The sequence below is a fragment of the Fukomys damarensis genome, unplaced genomic scaffold, assembly GCF_012274545.1.
Source record: "Fukomys damarensis isolate Sample0158 unplaced genomic scaffold, DMR_v1.0_HiC HiC_scaffold_38, whole genome shotgun sequence".
NCBI classification, from domain to species: Eukaryota; Metazoa; Chordata; class Mammalia; order Rodentia; family Bathyergidae; genus Fukomys; species Fukomys damarensis.
Window position 1 is genome coordinate 45,905,756 of NW_022900950.1, and position 17,158 is coordinate 45,922,913.

Here is a 17,158-nt window from a genome sequence, read left to right on the forward strand (position 1 = left end):
CTCAACTACATAGTGAGACTCTGTCTCAACCCCCGCCCAAAAAAAGCTACTGCACATCAAGAGAACCCACTAACAGAGTGAAGAGACAGCCCCACAATGTGGAAAAACATTTTTACCAGCTGTTCCTTAAACAAAGGTCTCCCATCTAGGATACATATAAAGAATTAATAAAAATCAGACCGCCCAAATTTAAAGACCCAATGCAAAAATGGGCATCTGAAATAAACACACATTTCTCAAAGAAGTAGAAATGGCAAGTACACCTATGAAAAAATGCTCAACATCACTGTTATTCGAGGTGAAAATGAAAATAACCCTGAGATTCCACCTCATTCCAGAAAGAATGGCTGTTGTCAAGTAATCAACCAATAACAAATGTTGGTGGGGTTGTGGGGAGAAAGGAACTCTTTTCCACTGCTGGTGGGAGTATACACTGGGGCAACTACTGTGGAAATCAGTATTGAGATACCTCAAAAAACTAGGATTAGAGTTCCTATTTGACTCAGCTGTTCCTCTGCTGGGTGTCTTCCCAAAAGAATTAAAGGAATCCTACCAAGTAGATATACGAGCACCCATGTTTATAGTGGCACAGTTTGTAATAACTAAAACTTGGAAGTAGCCCAATTGCCCATCAGCTGGAGACTGGATAAAGAAGATGTGGTTTTATTAAATGGAGTACTATTTGCCATAAAGAATGATAAACTAATGACATTAATAGCTAAATGGATGTACTTTGAGGCCATACTCTTAAGTGAAATAAATAGGACACACATGTGTAAATACCAAATAATTTCTCTAGTGTGAGAAAGTGAAAGTTTAAATGAGGAGAAAAATGCATAATAGATAATATGAAATAGGAAGTAAAGGTCCAAAAGGGAAGGGGAATTGGGAGAGTTAGGGTGAAAGAAAGAAGGGAAATGCATAAATATGAGAAAAGGAAAAAATGGAAATAAAGTCTTTGTAAATAGCAAGGCAGAGTTGAAGGGAGGGCAGGGTGATGGGGAAAAAATAAGAACCAAGATATATCATGTAAATGTAAAAATTCCCAATGATGAATGTCATTATTTTTTATACCTAAAATGTACCAGTAACCTTAATGAATAAAAAACAAACAAAAAAACAAAAAAACAAAAAGAAAAAAAAAGGAAGAAAAAAATATCTGCTTGGTTGCCACACCTAAAAGTCTGATAAATTCCTATTACCCAGCAGTTGCAGATGTTAATGCTTTTAGCATCCAGGCAAGTAAAAGAGGTCAGTGGAAGACTGTGATGTGCTGTGGGGAGCATGGCACGCTCTGGAGCATTTATCTCATCTCAAAGAGGGAAGCCACCACTTTGTTTCTTCTCACCATTGCCCCATGAGAGTAGTAAGCAGAAATAATCAATTCTGCAACACCCGATATTCACATTGTTTAAAAGAATAATTACATTTAGATTTTTGTGTGAACTATCTGGATTAAGAACAACCGTTCTATAAGCCACCAACTTATAGCCTGTTTTAAACCCTCTCTTGATTATAAACAAACTTATGAATAGAGTTTCTATGTCCCACATCAGAGCAAAAAAAGAGAACACAAACCTTCCCTTGACTAAAATATGTAGTAATTGTGGATAAAATGTGAAAAAGAATGTTTCAAATTAATAACTAAGCTCTCTAAAGAGTGAGATGTATCCCTAGAGTTGTGAGCTCATGAGCTGATGGATATGGCAATTCACAAACTCTCTAGAGGGCTGTACCCTTCAGAAAGGATCACAGATCATTTCCAAAGATAAAAGTCAGCTGCAGATAAACTCAAAACCTAAAGCTGGGTCAAATAGTTGAGCACATAATGACACAAAATGCTCTAAGTAGAAATCAATTGGCTGAATATGGAACTTGGTATGCAGGAAATACAATTCCCAGATAGAAGTTATAAAATCAGTGTTATCAAAATGACTCGGGTCTCAAAAAGGAATTAAAAACACAATAAAAGAATAAGATTGGGGGAGGGTGTGATAAAGTGAAAAAGAATTTCTAGAAATGAAAAATCGTCACTGAAATTAAAAACCCAACTGACAGATGAGTCACTGAAACAATCCTATAGAAGCTTTACGGCATGGAAAGGCATTGATGAAATTATCCAGAACATAACAGAAAGAAAGGACAATAATTATTTTTAAAAGAGATAGAATACCGACAGTGGAGTGTTATAATACTTTTTGTCAATAACCATTGTAAATAAAATGCAAGCAGAAAGTGGCAGTGATTTGAACCTTCTCAAGGGATAAACACATTTATATGATTTTTTTTTCTCTTTTAACGTACTTCTCAGTACATTAGTGTGTGGACCATAATTCTGAAGCAGAAAGTGGTAGTCTTATGGGACTGAATAGCCACAAGCTGCAATTTGGGCTATGAAAAAGACTTAAAATTGAGGGAGGTTCCAAAAGGAGGAATCTATATAAGCGAGGCCAAGATCTGTATAGAAATTCCTCTGAAATCATTAGCTGATTTGTATGAGATGAAACCCAAGAAGCCTATCCATTTTCTGTTGCTATATAGCAGTGTCTTAGTTACTTCTCTCTCATTGCTGAGACAAACTACCCAACACATGAAGTTAAAAAGGGAAAGGTTTATTTAGAAACAGTTTGTAGAGGTTTCCATCCATAATCAGGTGGCTCCAAAGCAGGGGTGGGTGGCAGACAGGCATTGCAGAAGAGAAACAGTTCATGGGCAGAAGACAGCAAAGCAAGCAAGAGACCTTAACAGCATCTTTCTGCCCCTTTTATCTTATCTAGGCTATTTAGGGTGGGTAGCACTCACCTCCTCAATCCTAGTACTCTTGAGCCTAGCATTGCACCATGAATCCATCCCGTTGTCACCCTAGATCCAGTCACCTCTGAAAAAAGCCCCCGCCTATGACCACATGAGATTTTGGGGGAACATCTAAACACAAACTACAACAAACATGATACCTGAAGTGGGAGATTTTTAAGGAAAAGAGACTCACAGTTTTGCAGCCTAAAAAGTCCAAGACTATGGCAGCTGCATCTGCTTGGCTATTGGTAACAGCCTCCTGCCCTTCCATGCATGGCAGAAAAGCAGGAGGGGGAATGGGTATGTACAAAGAGAGAACTACCATGATAGCTAACTCATTCCCAAGGGGCGGGGGGACAAAAACATTTATTCATTCACGAGGGCTCCATCCCCATGATTTAAATGCCTCCCATGACACAAATATCCATGACCCTCCCATGATCCATTTTGCCCTACCTCCCAACACTGCTGCCCTGAAGACTAAGCCTCAATAACAGTTGGTGGGGATCAATCACATGCAAACCATAGCAAAGCTCAAGGGGGAAAATAAAACCCTGAAAATCTGGAATTGCTGAGTAGAGACTTCAACAGCTGCCTCTCATGGTTATGTAGAATTTGGAATTCAAGTCTTGCCAAGATGACAAGCTTTTAAAATTAAAATCCAAAAGCTATGTCTTATGACTCAGAACTAAGGTATTCATTCTATTCTGGTTGCAAAGAAGAAGTAGAACCAATCTAACAAAGCCCCAAAACCAAGTCTTCAAAAGCTGAGGTCGTCTGCTAATAACTGAACTTCCTTCTAAAACAAAAGTCAATATTTTCCAGAGGAAGATAATAGAATTCAGATTCTCCATAAATTGTCACCCACATTATCTATTATACAATATTTATTAAATGTGCAAAAATACAGGAAAATGTGACAAAAGAAAACAAACCAGATGTTGAAATTGACAGGAAAACATGGATATACTGGGTAAAAAGAGAGTTGACAAATGATGCAAACTGTGAAACAAATAAAACAAAATCCTAGAAAATAAAGTCTTATTTTTTGTTATATGAAAAAATTTGTTTTCCATGACATAGAAAGGAGTAATAAGGGAAAAGAAAAAAATATGAGAAAATGAGAAAATGGAAATAAAATGTTTGTAAATGGGGAGGGGAGGAGGGGGTGAAGGGAGGGCAGGGACAAGGGGAAAAAAATGAGAACCAAGACCTGTCATGTAAAGGTACAGATCCCAATAATGAATGTAACTGTACTGCATACCTAAATTGTACCAATAAACTCAATAAAAGAACAACAAAAAAAAGAAAAAGAAAGAAAGAAAGAAAGGTGCAATGACCACAAAGACAAGATAATAAGAATGATCTCAAATGAAGGACGGGGTGAAAAAACTTTTAAAATGAACATTCTTATTGAGATGTGAGATTGCCTTAAGAAGCTTAACATATATATAAGAATGAGAAGAGAGAAGAAAATAGGGCAGGGAAAAATGTGATCATACTCACTAACAATTTTCTAAATTTGATACAAAACAGGAATTTATATATTCATGACATTTAGCAAATCCAAAGCAGAAAATTTTTACCTCAAGGGCAAATTAAAGTAAACCTACCCACATCATAACTGCTGAAAACCAGAGCAAGAGAAAATCTTAGAAACATTAAAAGAAAAGAAGTATGTAAGAAGTAAAAAGTAATATGTAAGAAGAGTGATGGATAACTTCTCAAAAAAAAAAAAAAAAACCAAAACCAAAAAACCAAAAAAAAAAAAAACCAAAAAACATGAGACTGGAAGGCCTGACACAGTGCCTTTAAAGACATGATAGGAAAAAAAAAAAAAAAAGCACCAATTTGAAATTTTATCTATCATCTATCTGTCTATATCTATGCATATATGTGTATGCACATATAAAATACAAGTAAAAAGAGGACTTTATGCAAACAAAAGATGGTAGGATTTGTTCCAAGTGGACACACTACCAGGTGCTTCAGGATGAAATTCTTTAGATCGAAGAAAAATGACACCCGATGGGAATTCTGCCCTACAAGAAGAAAAAGTGAATATTTAAATAAAAGACATATTGGTCTTGGCCAAAATTAACATCTGTCCTTCAAAATATAACACTAGGGAAATAAACGCAAATCATAGAATGAGGAAGCCCCTGGGAGTTACTGCCCCATTCTTCCTGTCATCACTCTGAGGGACTATCTGGGTTTGGGCCAGAAGAAAAGACCACAGAGTCTGGGCTCCCAGGAGTCCCTGTTCCATGCTCAAACCAGAGCTTGAGTGTGTGACACTGGAAAAAATCAGAGAAACTCACCACCCATTCAGTGGTCCTTTGAACTTGTTTTTTCCCAAACCTATTTGCTAATCAGAGTCTCCCAGTAGCTGGTGTAGATATAAGAGCTTCATTGAGCAAGTCAGACAGTATGGACTGTGCTTCTTTATCTTATCTAGAACCATATCCTCTGGGTGAAGTTTAGAGCATGTTAAGTTTGAGGTGCATGTGGGACATCCAGGTGGAAATACATGTTTGTCTGGAGCTTCATTGTGATTTGGGTCTAGAAATAAACATTTTAGTCTCCAGTGTATAGATATCATCTCCACTCACCTGATTGGATGATAGCAATCCACATGAGCATATAGAACAAGAGAAATGGAATAAGAAGAGAACCTTGGGACACATCACTATCTAAATGGCGAGCAAAGGAAGTGGAGCCAGTGAAGAGGGGTCAGAGAGAGAGGAAGAAAGCAGGATACCCCAGTGTCAAAGCTGAATTTCAAGTCTCTTCTGAATTGTTCATACCATTGATATTCATTGTGTTTGGACAATGTTTGCCAATTTTTTCCTATATATCACTTGTATCAAGATCACCTACAGAGGAGAGGCATGTTAATTATGTTGATTCTTAGACTATATTTTGAAACACTGAAATAGAATCATAAGTGGTAGGGCCTACCTGGCTGAGTTTTAAACAAGTTTTTCATGGATTTCTCATGAAAAGTTTGTACAACTACTGCCCTAGGCCTAGAAAGCATAGAAATTTCCAAGTCCGTCAGCAGCATAAAGCAAAGATGCTGAACAAGGGAAGGAGAAAGGAGTGATTACCAGGGAAAGAAAGAGATTCCCAAAGTTTGAGAAGTGGTATAGAATGAAGAGAAATAGAAGGGGAAGGAAGAAAAATAAGGGAGAAAGTCTATAAATTGTCACATACAATATCTATTATAAAATGTATATGAGAAAATGAAAAAATGCAAATAAAGTTTTTTGTAAATAGGGAAGGGAGGAGGGGGTGAAGGGAGGGCAGGGGTTAGGGGAAAAATGAGAATCAAGACCTGTCATGTAAAGGTACAAGATTCCAGTGATGAATGTAACTTCACTGTGTACCTAAAATGTACCAACAAACTCAATGAGGAAAAAAAAAAAGTATACCCTTTACTCTCATTCTGAATCTAAAGTTGATACATATAGAGCAGCTGAGTCCTGATTTCATCTTGGGAGTTCTATGTTTGCAGCTCATTAAGAGCCATCATGTGTCTTCAGGGCCGCAGGCTGGTCAAGGGGATACTGAGCTGAGGGTAGAGTGCACCCCTTATAGCTGTGCTGAACATGATGAACTTGAAGCAGAATAAATAATTTAGACTGACATGCTTATTCTGTAAACAGCATCCACTGTAAGTCAGCCTTGTTCCTTCTATATGATTCAATCAACATAGGTTAATTATACATTTTATGACAAATCCAGTAGTCATGTTTTATGCTGTGCTGCTTTAGCCAGACAACATTTATTTGGACGGGGAATGAAACATGCTGAGATGCAAATCACAAAGATTCTTATCTCCCCTCCCCTAATCTCTTACTAAGTAACAAATTTCAGAAATATTTTGAAAAAGTCCAAAAGCTAATGTCAAGTAGACAACACATAATTTGACATGGGAATTCATCACCAAAGGTGCTGAGAGAAATGCACTTGACCACTTCTGAGCCTTCTAATCATCATTGCAATGCAAGTTTTCTTGGATTTCATGTTATTTCTTTTCAACCTTTATTTATTTGTGTGTGAGTGACTGGTAGCAGTAGCCATGTGTCCTTTATCATCATAGTTCTAGCTCCCAACACAGTGCCTGGCACCTATGAAGGGTTTGATATTTTTTTTTATACTGAGCTTAATTTTGAGTCTAACATCAAATTTATAAGTATATTTTTCTTAGGGTCTCCTACATTTCTTTATTCCTCCTTCATATTTCTTCTAGTCCTCTTCTTTGCCTTCCTGTATTTTTCTTCTTTCTCTCTCCTGGTACTTAATTATTGCCAGAAGAGGATAAAGTTGGAGGTGCAGTGTCAAAAAACAAATTTCTCTACTCTCTTCTGATCTCGCTCTCTTCCCTTGTCTTCCTCCATCTCCTCTCCATCCGTCTCTTTATATCTTAATGATTCTCTTTCCAAAGTCCTCTGTGTGGAAGCATTTCGTTAACATGAAGGAGGTAGTGCTATTCAAATCATTGAAATAAATGCTAGTTTCAGTTTCTAATAATCCCCCATAGTTAGTGATTCTGTTTTGAGTGAAACACTCTTCTGCAGCACAAAACTAACTTCATTATGAGATACAGCAAGACTCCTTTAATATGCCTAATTCTTCAGTATTGTTAATGAGTAGACTAATTTTTGAAGAATTATTGTATCTTCATTTTGACAGATATCTGATGTCCTGAGGATTCAATGGATTGGATCAAGATACCCTCCATAATCTAAATGAGAGTAGTACATTGTGGTCTTTCTACCTTCAAGACATTCCATTGTGTTGGTTTGTTGGATCTTCAGTGATCAAATGCTGAGGGATTAAATGTGTGTCAGAAATTACTAAAATGAGGGGTTTACAGATGTTGAATAGTTGAAGACACTTTATTCACTTATTTTGACTCTGTGTTTTTCTCTTTAGCAGTTCAGATGCTTCTGAATCGTCTAGGCTCTGGGGTCATCTGGAGATTTTTCTGGTTGATAGGTAATCACTCCTGGTAATGAAGGGTGAAGATGAACATTTAGACCAGTGTATTTTCCTTTCTGGGATCAGCTTTCAGAAGAACTGAGCTTCTGGTAGAACTATATCACTTTTCAGAAAGAAGGAACACAGGAGTTAAAGAAGGAAACACTGTTCTCTACACTATCCAACTTCTGGGTCTTAATTCATTTAATTCTTACAACATGCTATGAAGGCGAAGCTTCTATCTTTACATCCTCTGAAAGGAGAGGTTGAATTCAGTGACTCACTTCCAGAGAATGGTAAAAAAAGAACTAACAGAGTGTGGCTTCCGAGGTTATTGTATGGCTTTGACTTGATCTCTCTCTCTCTCTCTCTCTCTCTCTCTCTCTCTCTGTCAGAAACCAGCCTTTAGATAGGCAGACCTGTAAGGTCCATATGACAAGGAATCAGGGGAAGCTGTAGCCAGTAGGAAACAGAGGCCTTATGCTCAAATGCTCGTGAACAATTGAGGCCTAACAAAAACCGAATTAGTGGGCTTGAAGCTACTGTTATTCCTAGTATGAAGAAACGATGACATAATCAATATATTTTTTTAAACTACTGACTTTGGGGCAGTTTTTTTAATGTAATTAATACAAGAATGAGACAGAGACAACAGAAATCTTAGTTAACTGAGTCTTATAAAGTTTAAAGATTTAATCAGTGTCCATCACAGTCCTAAAGGCAAACTTTAGAATATTTTTTTTTCACTTTTCTCCAGCACTGTTAAAAAAGGGCTTCAAAAATCACAAAATTTAAAAACTAGCTCTTTCCCTCCTAAATTCATTGCTTGTCCTCCCCTTTAAAAGCACACCTTGTTCATGAAGGAAACTATCTAGGCACTGACTTCAATATAAAGTATTTTAGACTTACCATATTTGGAGGCAAGGTCTAGAATCTCTTGAAGATGTAATGTAGTTGACATTTTTAGGGGTGACTCGCTGTCTGGGTGAGAGTGTTTCTCTCTCCAGATGTTCCTTCGCAGCAGCTGGTCAGCTGTGGAAGACACTCAGGATCCCCTGCATGTTTTCAGACTTTCCATGGCTTAGTCACGGAACTGGAGATATACATATGCAGAAGGCACGATCAATTCTTATTTCATAATTGCATTTATAAAGAGAAATATTTTTATTTTCTTCCCCCTACTCACCCACGCAGCCTGTGATCAAGCTCAGCCTGAAAACTGGAGGTTTAGAAGCAAAAAGAAATTACTGGCTGTAACAAGAAAGGCAAATAAATAGACTTGGCCTACGGGTGAGAGCTCTGGAATTTACAAAGTCAAGTTTTGGGGAGTTTGGCAGGTGAGAAAACTCTAAAATGCCCCTAGCAGAAATGAAAAAGTATTATCTCAGAAGCTGTGTTCATTTGGGATATCTACTAATGAAGACAACTTAGGAAAGAATAAGTCAAGCTTTATGGCCATGGAAGATTAACTGTATGTTGAAGGGTTTTATGACTGAAGAATGGCTTGTTTAAATCTGGGTACTGGGATAAAAGTCCAGCTGTTTGGGTTTTTTGTTTGTTTGTTTGTTTTTTGCTCCCATTTCAGGTTGCTATTCTTTTAATAAAAGTGTGTAAGTCAACCTGTCCGAATAAATGAAAGAGGTCACTGCCTCATGAAGCTTATACAATCAGCATATTGAGAAATATTTCAGTATCTCGTCTCTTTTGTCTAATTAGCTCTTCTTTTTCTCTTCTCTTTTTGCCTTCACTTCCTTCCTCCTGCTTTCTTCCTTTCCACTCTAAAAACATGGACCAGTCTTCTTCTCCAGCGGGCTTCTGTTGTAGAATGGGGAAGCAATCAATATCTCAAAAAGGTGGGACTAAAGATGGGCATGAGAGGTTGAGGTAAGAAGGTACAGAGTTTTAGATTTGGGGCAATTTAGGGAGATCCTATGTCAAAATAGAAAAGAGCTGGTAATGTAGCTCAGTGTGAAAGTCCTGGGTTCAACCCCCAGTAATGCAAAATAAATAAATAAATAAAAGGTAGGAGTGTTGTTCTGAGGTAGGACTATACGAAGAGGACACCTTGCATCTCTTGTCAACCTTTCCACTAAAACCCATATTTGAACTATTTTAAAATATTAGAATTTAATTATTTCTAGACACAGACTTTTACAATTTTTATTTCCCTCCAATTAGTGTCAGACCGCTAGACGCATGTCCTCCATCATCAAGGAAGAGAACATGTATATTTTTCAAAAGTATAACTTACTAATGACCCAGGAAGGCCTTTAAATATACAAGTGCTACTGGAGTCCTGCCATGTGAAAGGAGTAGACAAGATCCTGTCCTGGTCAGCTGCAGATCTGTGATTGATTTCTGAAAAATCTATAGAAAGAGAGTGACTGGGGGAAGGGACTAAAAGACAGTGTAAGAAGTGAAATAAATTGCATGCACATGTGCAATCATTATTCATAAGAGCATTCTCTGTATTACTTCATAGCCCAGCTGTATATACACACATCCCCTAAAAAAACAGTCCCTTTTACTTCTTCCTATTGGGGTCTTATTAATTTCTGTCTAATGAAATACAAATGTTTGTGTGATTTTGGGAAGCACCATCCAGTTGGGTGTGTTTGTTCAGCCCTAGGTGGCATGGCTCTACCTACCTAATACAAATGTCTGTCAGCCTTTCAAAGGCCCTGACAGGGCATCTTTTGAGCATGCCAGTTTCCATGGTCACCAGTGTGCCCATTTGCAAGGAAAATTAGAAGCCATGCTCATTACGTCAAAAACTACATTCAGGGATAAAGAGAGCATGTTTGCTTCAAGAATTGGCAGTTGGCTGTTTGTAGCCTCCCCGCCCACACACTTCCATCAAACAATGCCTCATTCAACTGCAGAAGTCAAAGTTTACAACTCCCTTCTTTCCAGCTGGAGTGTGTGGGGGGATGGGAATGCAAAATCGTTCCCCACAGAATCACAGCTCAGGGCCACAGACCAACAACCTGTTGTGACTTGCAAGGACAATAAAAGCAGTCCGTTGAATGATGGAAGGGGAAATGATGACAATCTGGTTTTTTGTGACTGTCTAGTGACTGGTGTGACTTAGATGTGGCTGTGACATTTTGGGTTACTTTAGATATAAAATGAGGTGAGTGAGAGATCATCTATGGGGTTCCTCTTATTTTCCAGATTATAAAAGACCCTCTCTTTGATGATTCATTTATATCGTGTACCCAAACTCATGTGCTTGCACACACACACACACACACACACACACACACACACACACCACATAGCTTTTCTTTTTAAAATATTAAATGATTTTATCTGAAGTGTACATAGAGTCAAGCTCTTCCCACAAAACAGTTGCCCAACCTGCAAACCGATTGGTGTAGCTTCAGAATTGACGTCAAAAAGCATTGATTGAACCATCTGTGATTATTTTTCTTTACAGTCATAATTGTAATCCACCCTGATTTAATCAAAATGCTTCCTATTGTTCATTTTAAGGCTTATTTTTATTTCCTTGTGATTATTTTACATGAAAACTTATGTGTTTTACATAAATTTATTAATTTATTAAAATTTATTAATTTTACTGTTTATTTTCCACAAATATCTTATGGTGATTATAGATTACTTATTAATTATATATTCTTATATAAGAATATATACTAATATATTATGTACATATATTATATGTGTCAATAAGCTGTCTAATCTGTGTTGGATACTTTTCCATGGGTTCTTTCATTTACCAAGTTATGAAGTAGTATTGTCATTCATATTTTAAATAAGGCAAAAATCATGACTGGGGAAGGCTAGGCAATTCACTAATATCTCAAAGCTGAATGACAAAGTTTAGATTTAAATATGGATCTTTAAATGTCAAAATGTATGCCAGCCTCTCTTCATCTTTTTGTTGTCTTCACTTAAAAAATCCTGGAAATCTACATGGCAACAGAAAGAAAAATAAAGGAATAAATCCATTTTAAAAATTGATGAGCTGGAATGTGATTTTCCCAGAAAAACTAGAATTTTACTGATAAGAGGTGTGGGTCTGTGTATGTGTACAATGCTATAGGGGAAGGTGCCAATCAAAAAATGCCAGAAGTTTATATTTTGTCTTTATTGATTAAGCTACTTATATGAAAATTATTGGATTTTTAAAGCCTACATATTATACCAGGAAATTAAATTTATCTGATGACACCTGTGATAAGAATAAGACCACATTATAGCTGCTTTAGAGGTAAAAGTAAGTAAGACTCAGGAGGCTGCAATCAAATTGCTTCAGATGAACTGAATGACAATTTCTTTTTTAGCATTTCTGGGGCTGTTTTCCATTCTTTTAAGAATGAGAATAGTTAATGGATATGAAACAAGTGTAAGACAAAATACCTGACCAATATTCATTTCCATTAAAGAAATAGATATATATATATATTCATTTTAAGACTCACATAGGGCTTATTGTGTGTCACAGCCTCCCCTAAGAGGTATTTACTACTATTCTCCCCACTGTATAAATAAGGAAATTGAAGTAATAATTGAATAATAATTGGATAGAGTAATAATTGGATAGAGTACAGGCCTCTCTGACCTTGGTATAAAGGATAGCTACAAGGCTTTACAGATTCCTCGGTATGTATTGGAGTTGCCATCAACATACATTTTTTCAAAAGACTGACTAAATTGTATTAGTTTTATTCAGTCTGCAAAATTTGCCTGGCTAGGACATGAAGTTTTGATTTCATTTTCTTCACTTAGATTCTTTTTTTTTTTTTCTCATTGGTACATTTTAGGTATACGGTGCAGTTGCATTCATCATTGGGATCTTGTACCTTTTCATGACAGGTTTTGGTTCTCATGTTTCCCCTTATCCCTGCCCTCCCTTTACCCCCTCCTCTCCTTCCTATTTACAAAAACTTTATTTCCATTTTTTCATTTTCTCATATTGTTTTCTTTTCCCTCATTACCTTTCCCCCACCCTTCCCACTTTCCCTACACCTTTTGCCCTTTTCTTCCTATTTCACATTGTCAATTATCTCATTAGGATCTTATGCACCATTATAGTTTTTTGCACCGGAGAAACTATTAGGTATTTACACATGTGTGACTTATTTATTTCACTTAAGAGTGTATCCTCAATATGCTTCATTTATATTCTAATCCCCTTCAAGCACATGTACTCTTCTCTACGTATTAGTATGGTAGAGCCACGAAATCTACTGCTTATGCAGAAAGCACCAAGATGCACCCCAAAAAGAATAGAAAAGGACAGCAAAAAGATAAATTTCCTTCCAGTGCTATAACTTGGCCTAATTTAGGGTACCTGATTTACTTTGGCACTCTTCATTTGAGGCTTGGATATTTGACAAGATGATGAATCCATGCTAACAAGGACATGTTAGGAATAGCAACCACTAATGTGCATATATTTTTACCTTTTTTATTGTGGTAAGATTTACAAAGCCTAAAACTTAGCATCTTAACCATTTTAAGAATATGGCTTGGTGGCATTAAGCACATTCCTATTGTTATGAAACCACCACCACTATCTATTTCCAGAACATTTTTCACCTTCCAAAACTGCTATTCTGCACCAATGAAACAATAACTCTTTATTGCTTATCCTTCCCTAGCCCATGTTGACCACCTTTGTTTTTCTTCTCTGTGAATTTGATTACTCTAAGTACATCATCTAAGTAGAGTCATAGTATTTGTGTTTTTGTGACTGGTTTATTTCATTTGGCACAATGCCCTCAAAGTTCATTATTGTTATACTATGTTCTAGAATTTCCTTCCTTTTTAAGGCTGAATAATATTCATATATATAATTTTGTTTGTCTATTTATCTACTGATGAATGTTCTGGTTGCTTTCTTTTTTTGGCTATTGCAAATACTACTGCTATGAATACGACTGTAGAATATCCACTTAAGTTCTTACTTTTCAGTTCTTTTGGGTTTATATATAGAAGTAGAAGCACTGTATCATATGGCAATTCTATTTTGATCTTTCATATGAACCACCACACTATTTCCATAGTAGCTGCACTGTTACATCTTCTCACGAGAAATGGGCAAGAGTTCTGGTTCTCCATATCTTCTCTAAGACTTGTTACCTCCTGGTGGTACCAAGTGGTCCAATATTGTTTTGCATTTTCCTAATGATTAGTGATATTTCCCTAATGGTTACTACTTTTTAATGTGTTTTTGATCCTTTACATATCTTCTTTGGAGTCTGTACAAGTACTTCACCTATGTTCTAGTTGGGTTGTTTGGTTTAGTTATTGTCACAGCTGTAGGAACTTTTATATATTCTAAATATTAACTTTTAATCAGATATATGATTTGTGTCTTGGTTACTTACTTGTTGTTGGGACAAAATACCTGATACCCATAAGTTAAAGGATACATTTACTTTGGCTCATAGCTTGCAGAGGTTTTAGTCTATAGTTGGATGGTTCCTAGGCAGGGTGCCATGGCAGAGGAACGTGGAAGAAGAAAAATAATTCATCTCATGGCAGGCAGGAAGTACAGAGTGGGATTAAGAGAGGAGGAGGGATATATATTGTTCTAGGCCATGTCCACGGTCACTTTTCACCAGGCTTTATCTCCTAACATCACACCCAATTCTAAACCATCAGTGGACTAAACCAGTGGTGAGTTTCACACACCTGTGATCCAGTCATCTCTCAAAAGCCCCACCTATAAGCACATGAGACTTTGGGGAGATGTATAGATATAAACATACCAATTTGCAAATATTTTCTTCAATTCCTTTGAATTGCCTTTTTACTCAATTCCCAATAAATTTCCTTTTTACTCAGTGTTTGTCTTTAAACTGGCTTTTTACTTTTACAGTACTATGTTATAAAATGGTTTCCTTCCTAGTCTGAAGATTTTCACTTCCAAAAGTATGTTTACTGAGAGTAAACTGTGACACACAGAATTTGTGAAGTTGCTAATAGAGCTTAATGGGTTGACCTTTAATCAAATACATAGTCAGGGTCTAATCATAAGATAGAAACTACAACTTTAGTAGTGGGTTTACTATAAGGAAACATTAAGCAGATGTAAGAAATCTGAAAAAGCAAAGGAGGGAGGCTTGGATAACATAAAGATAGTATCTGCAGGAAGTAGTTGCCATCCCCAGGGCTGGAAGAATAAAGGTAAGAAGGTGGGTTATTAAAACTTATAATGTGAGAAGAGGAGGCTGTGTAGTTAACTCAGACCTCTGCTGTTATGTTAGAGGTGGCAGTGAAATTGGGTCTACCAGTGTCTACCGCAAACAAATCACTGCTGCCAAGATGAAGCCTTTGTGGTGGTGATAGTGACATTACATGAAGCAAGCAGGAAGAAGCACCTGTATCACTTCTTTCTTCACCCTTCTACTCTCTCGCTAGCGTATCTATTGGCTGAGACTAGTAGGGGGCAACTGGCAAAGAACAGCACATTTCTGGATATCTTTCCTGGTATCACCAAGCAGAATACAAAAGGATGGGTTGGCAGCTTAATAACTAGCACAGCCTTTAAGCCCTTTCAACTTTCTATACTCAGAAGCAAAGAAACTGCTCAGTTTTGTAACCTCAGCAGCTAGCACAGTACCAAGAATATGGTAGGTGATTGAGAAATATTTGCCGAGGGAAAAAAATGAATGGAATTTGAAGACAGAATTCTAGAAAGGAAGTATAATGTATGAGTGCATAAATTTACTGTTTTATTCTTCATTGTTTTAGGAAATTAGTTCTACTTTAATTTTTAGTTGCTCTCTATATTCATTTTCTACTGAAAATGTGATTTTCACTTATTACAGTGATTTTCATTTATTGTACATTTATGTAAGTTAAAGATTATACACACTTTTTATACATCCTGAAAAGTAGGTAGCCTTATTCCCATTTTGCAGATGAAAAAAATGAGACCTTGAGGCTAAGAAATATGCTTTATCCAGTTAGTAAATAAGAGTTGGTGTTTAAAACTTAGGTTTTATTTCCAGAGCCTAAACTCCTCAAGCTCTACAAACTTCTGCAAGCTCTACAAGCTCCTATAGTAACCTCCAGCTCTCAAAGTCCTTCACACAGTATTGATATCCACTGCAAAGACACTGAATAAAGACACCCATTAGGTTTCTTTTCTGTCTTAGCTTCTCTGTCAAAAAACTCTGATCCCACAGGCCTGTGCAGACAGGGGCTTTACAATAGAATCTGTCTATATGCTTAGATAATCTGGATTTCCTTTCTCCATTTCTTTTTCCCTCCATTTCCCTACTTCCTTCTTCCCTCCTTTCCCTTCTCTCTCCTCCTTTTCCTTCTTTTCCCCCTTAACAGATTCCACTAATGGTTCACTTACAGGAGCATTTAAGGTGAGAAAAGAATTGTGAAAAGGAACTAAACTTGCCATCTTGTAGCCCCTATGTACAAAGTTTGTGCCATCTTTTATGGAGTGACTCAGACCTATAGGGTGAATCCTTCTGAACCTCCAAAACAGGCTTCTGCAGTGCTGAATTTAAGTCTCACCTATGAGAGGGGTCTCAGAGTCCATACCTAAAGTCAGAAACTTGAGCCTGGAGGCACCTGTTGTAAGTAATGCTTTATTAAGGCCCAACCTCACTTACCCTCACTTACCTCTGCCAGCCAGCAAATATATTTCCTAATATTTTGTCCTTCTAATGTAAAGTGATATCTCATGGCAACTTTTTATCCATCTTTCCTACAACCAAATTTATGAATAGATTTCGTGTGTTTCTTGGACATTTTTATTCATTTCCTTTTACCTTTTGCTTGTTTGTTTTACAGTGCTTGCCTTTTTCTTTTCAAATTGAAATATTTACATATTACAGGAAAAAGTTCAGTACATATTTTCCAAGAATCAATATTTATCTATTTATTAACTTTGGTGCATTTTCTGCCAGTTTTAAAATTCTTTTATGTTTTCTTATCTGTGTTTTTCTTTCTTTTATTTTTTTACTTTATAACTTTATAAACTTGTCTCCACCCTCATAAGCTCTTAATGAAATGTAACATCCTATTTTGTTTATATTGTATTTTATTTCACTGCAACTGTTAAATATATCCTTATGTGAATAACATATTTACACTATTGCCTATTTGCTTTTTTTCCATCTACACATTCATTTAATTAAATTATTATTTTACAGGTACCTAGAATTAGCAACCTGCAGCCATTAGAGTTAACTGGTTGCAGCAGGGACTCTGTGGTCAATAAAGCACAGTATGTTTCCTATCTGGCAGTTTAGGAATTACCTATAGGTAATTTAGTGGCCCCTGGTATATACAGACTGAGGATCTAATTGATTTCTCAACCACCTCATCAGTGTTTGCAACTGCTTCATCTGGGTGCTTTGGGATGGAGGGTTTCTCTTCA

General features: G+C 36.7%; 1 long non-coding RNA gene across 1 annotated transcript in view; it reads right to left on the bottom strand.

Annotated features, from left to right (window-relative positions):
* Positions 1–7,724: 7,724 nt before the first annotated feature.
* The window catches only part of LOC104871155, a 267,725-nt gene continuing 258,291 nt past the window's right edge, over positions 7,725–17,158 (bottom strand). The window contains exons 4-5 of the long non-coding RNA XR_782767.2: positions 8,692–8,875; positions 7,725–7,810 (exon numbers count right to left, since the gene is read on the bottom strand). This is a non-coding gene — a long non-coding RNA (uncharacterized LOC104871155). The remainder of the gene's footprint in view (positions 7,811–8,691; positions 8,876–17,158) is intronic.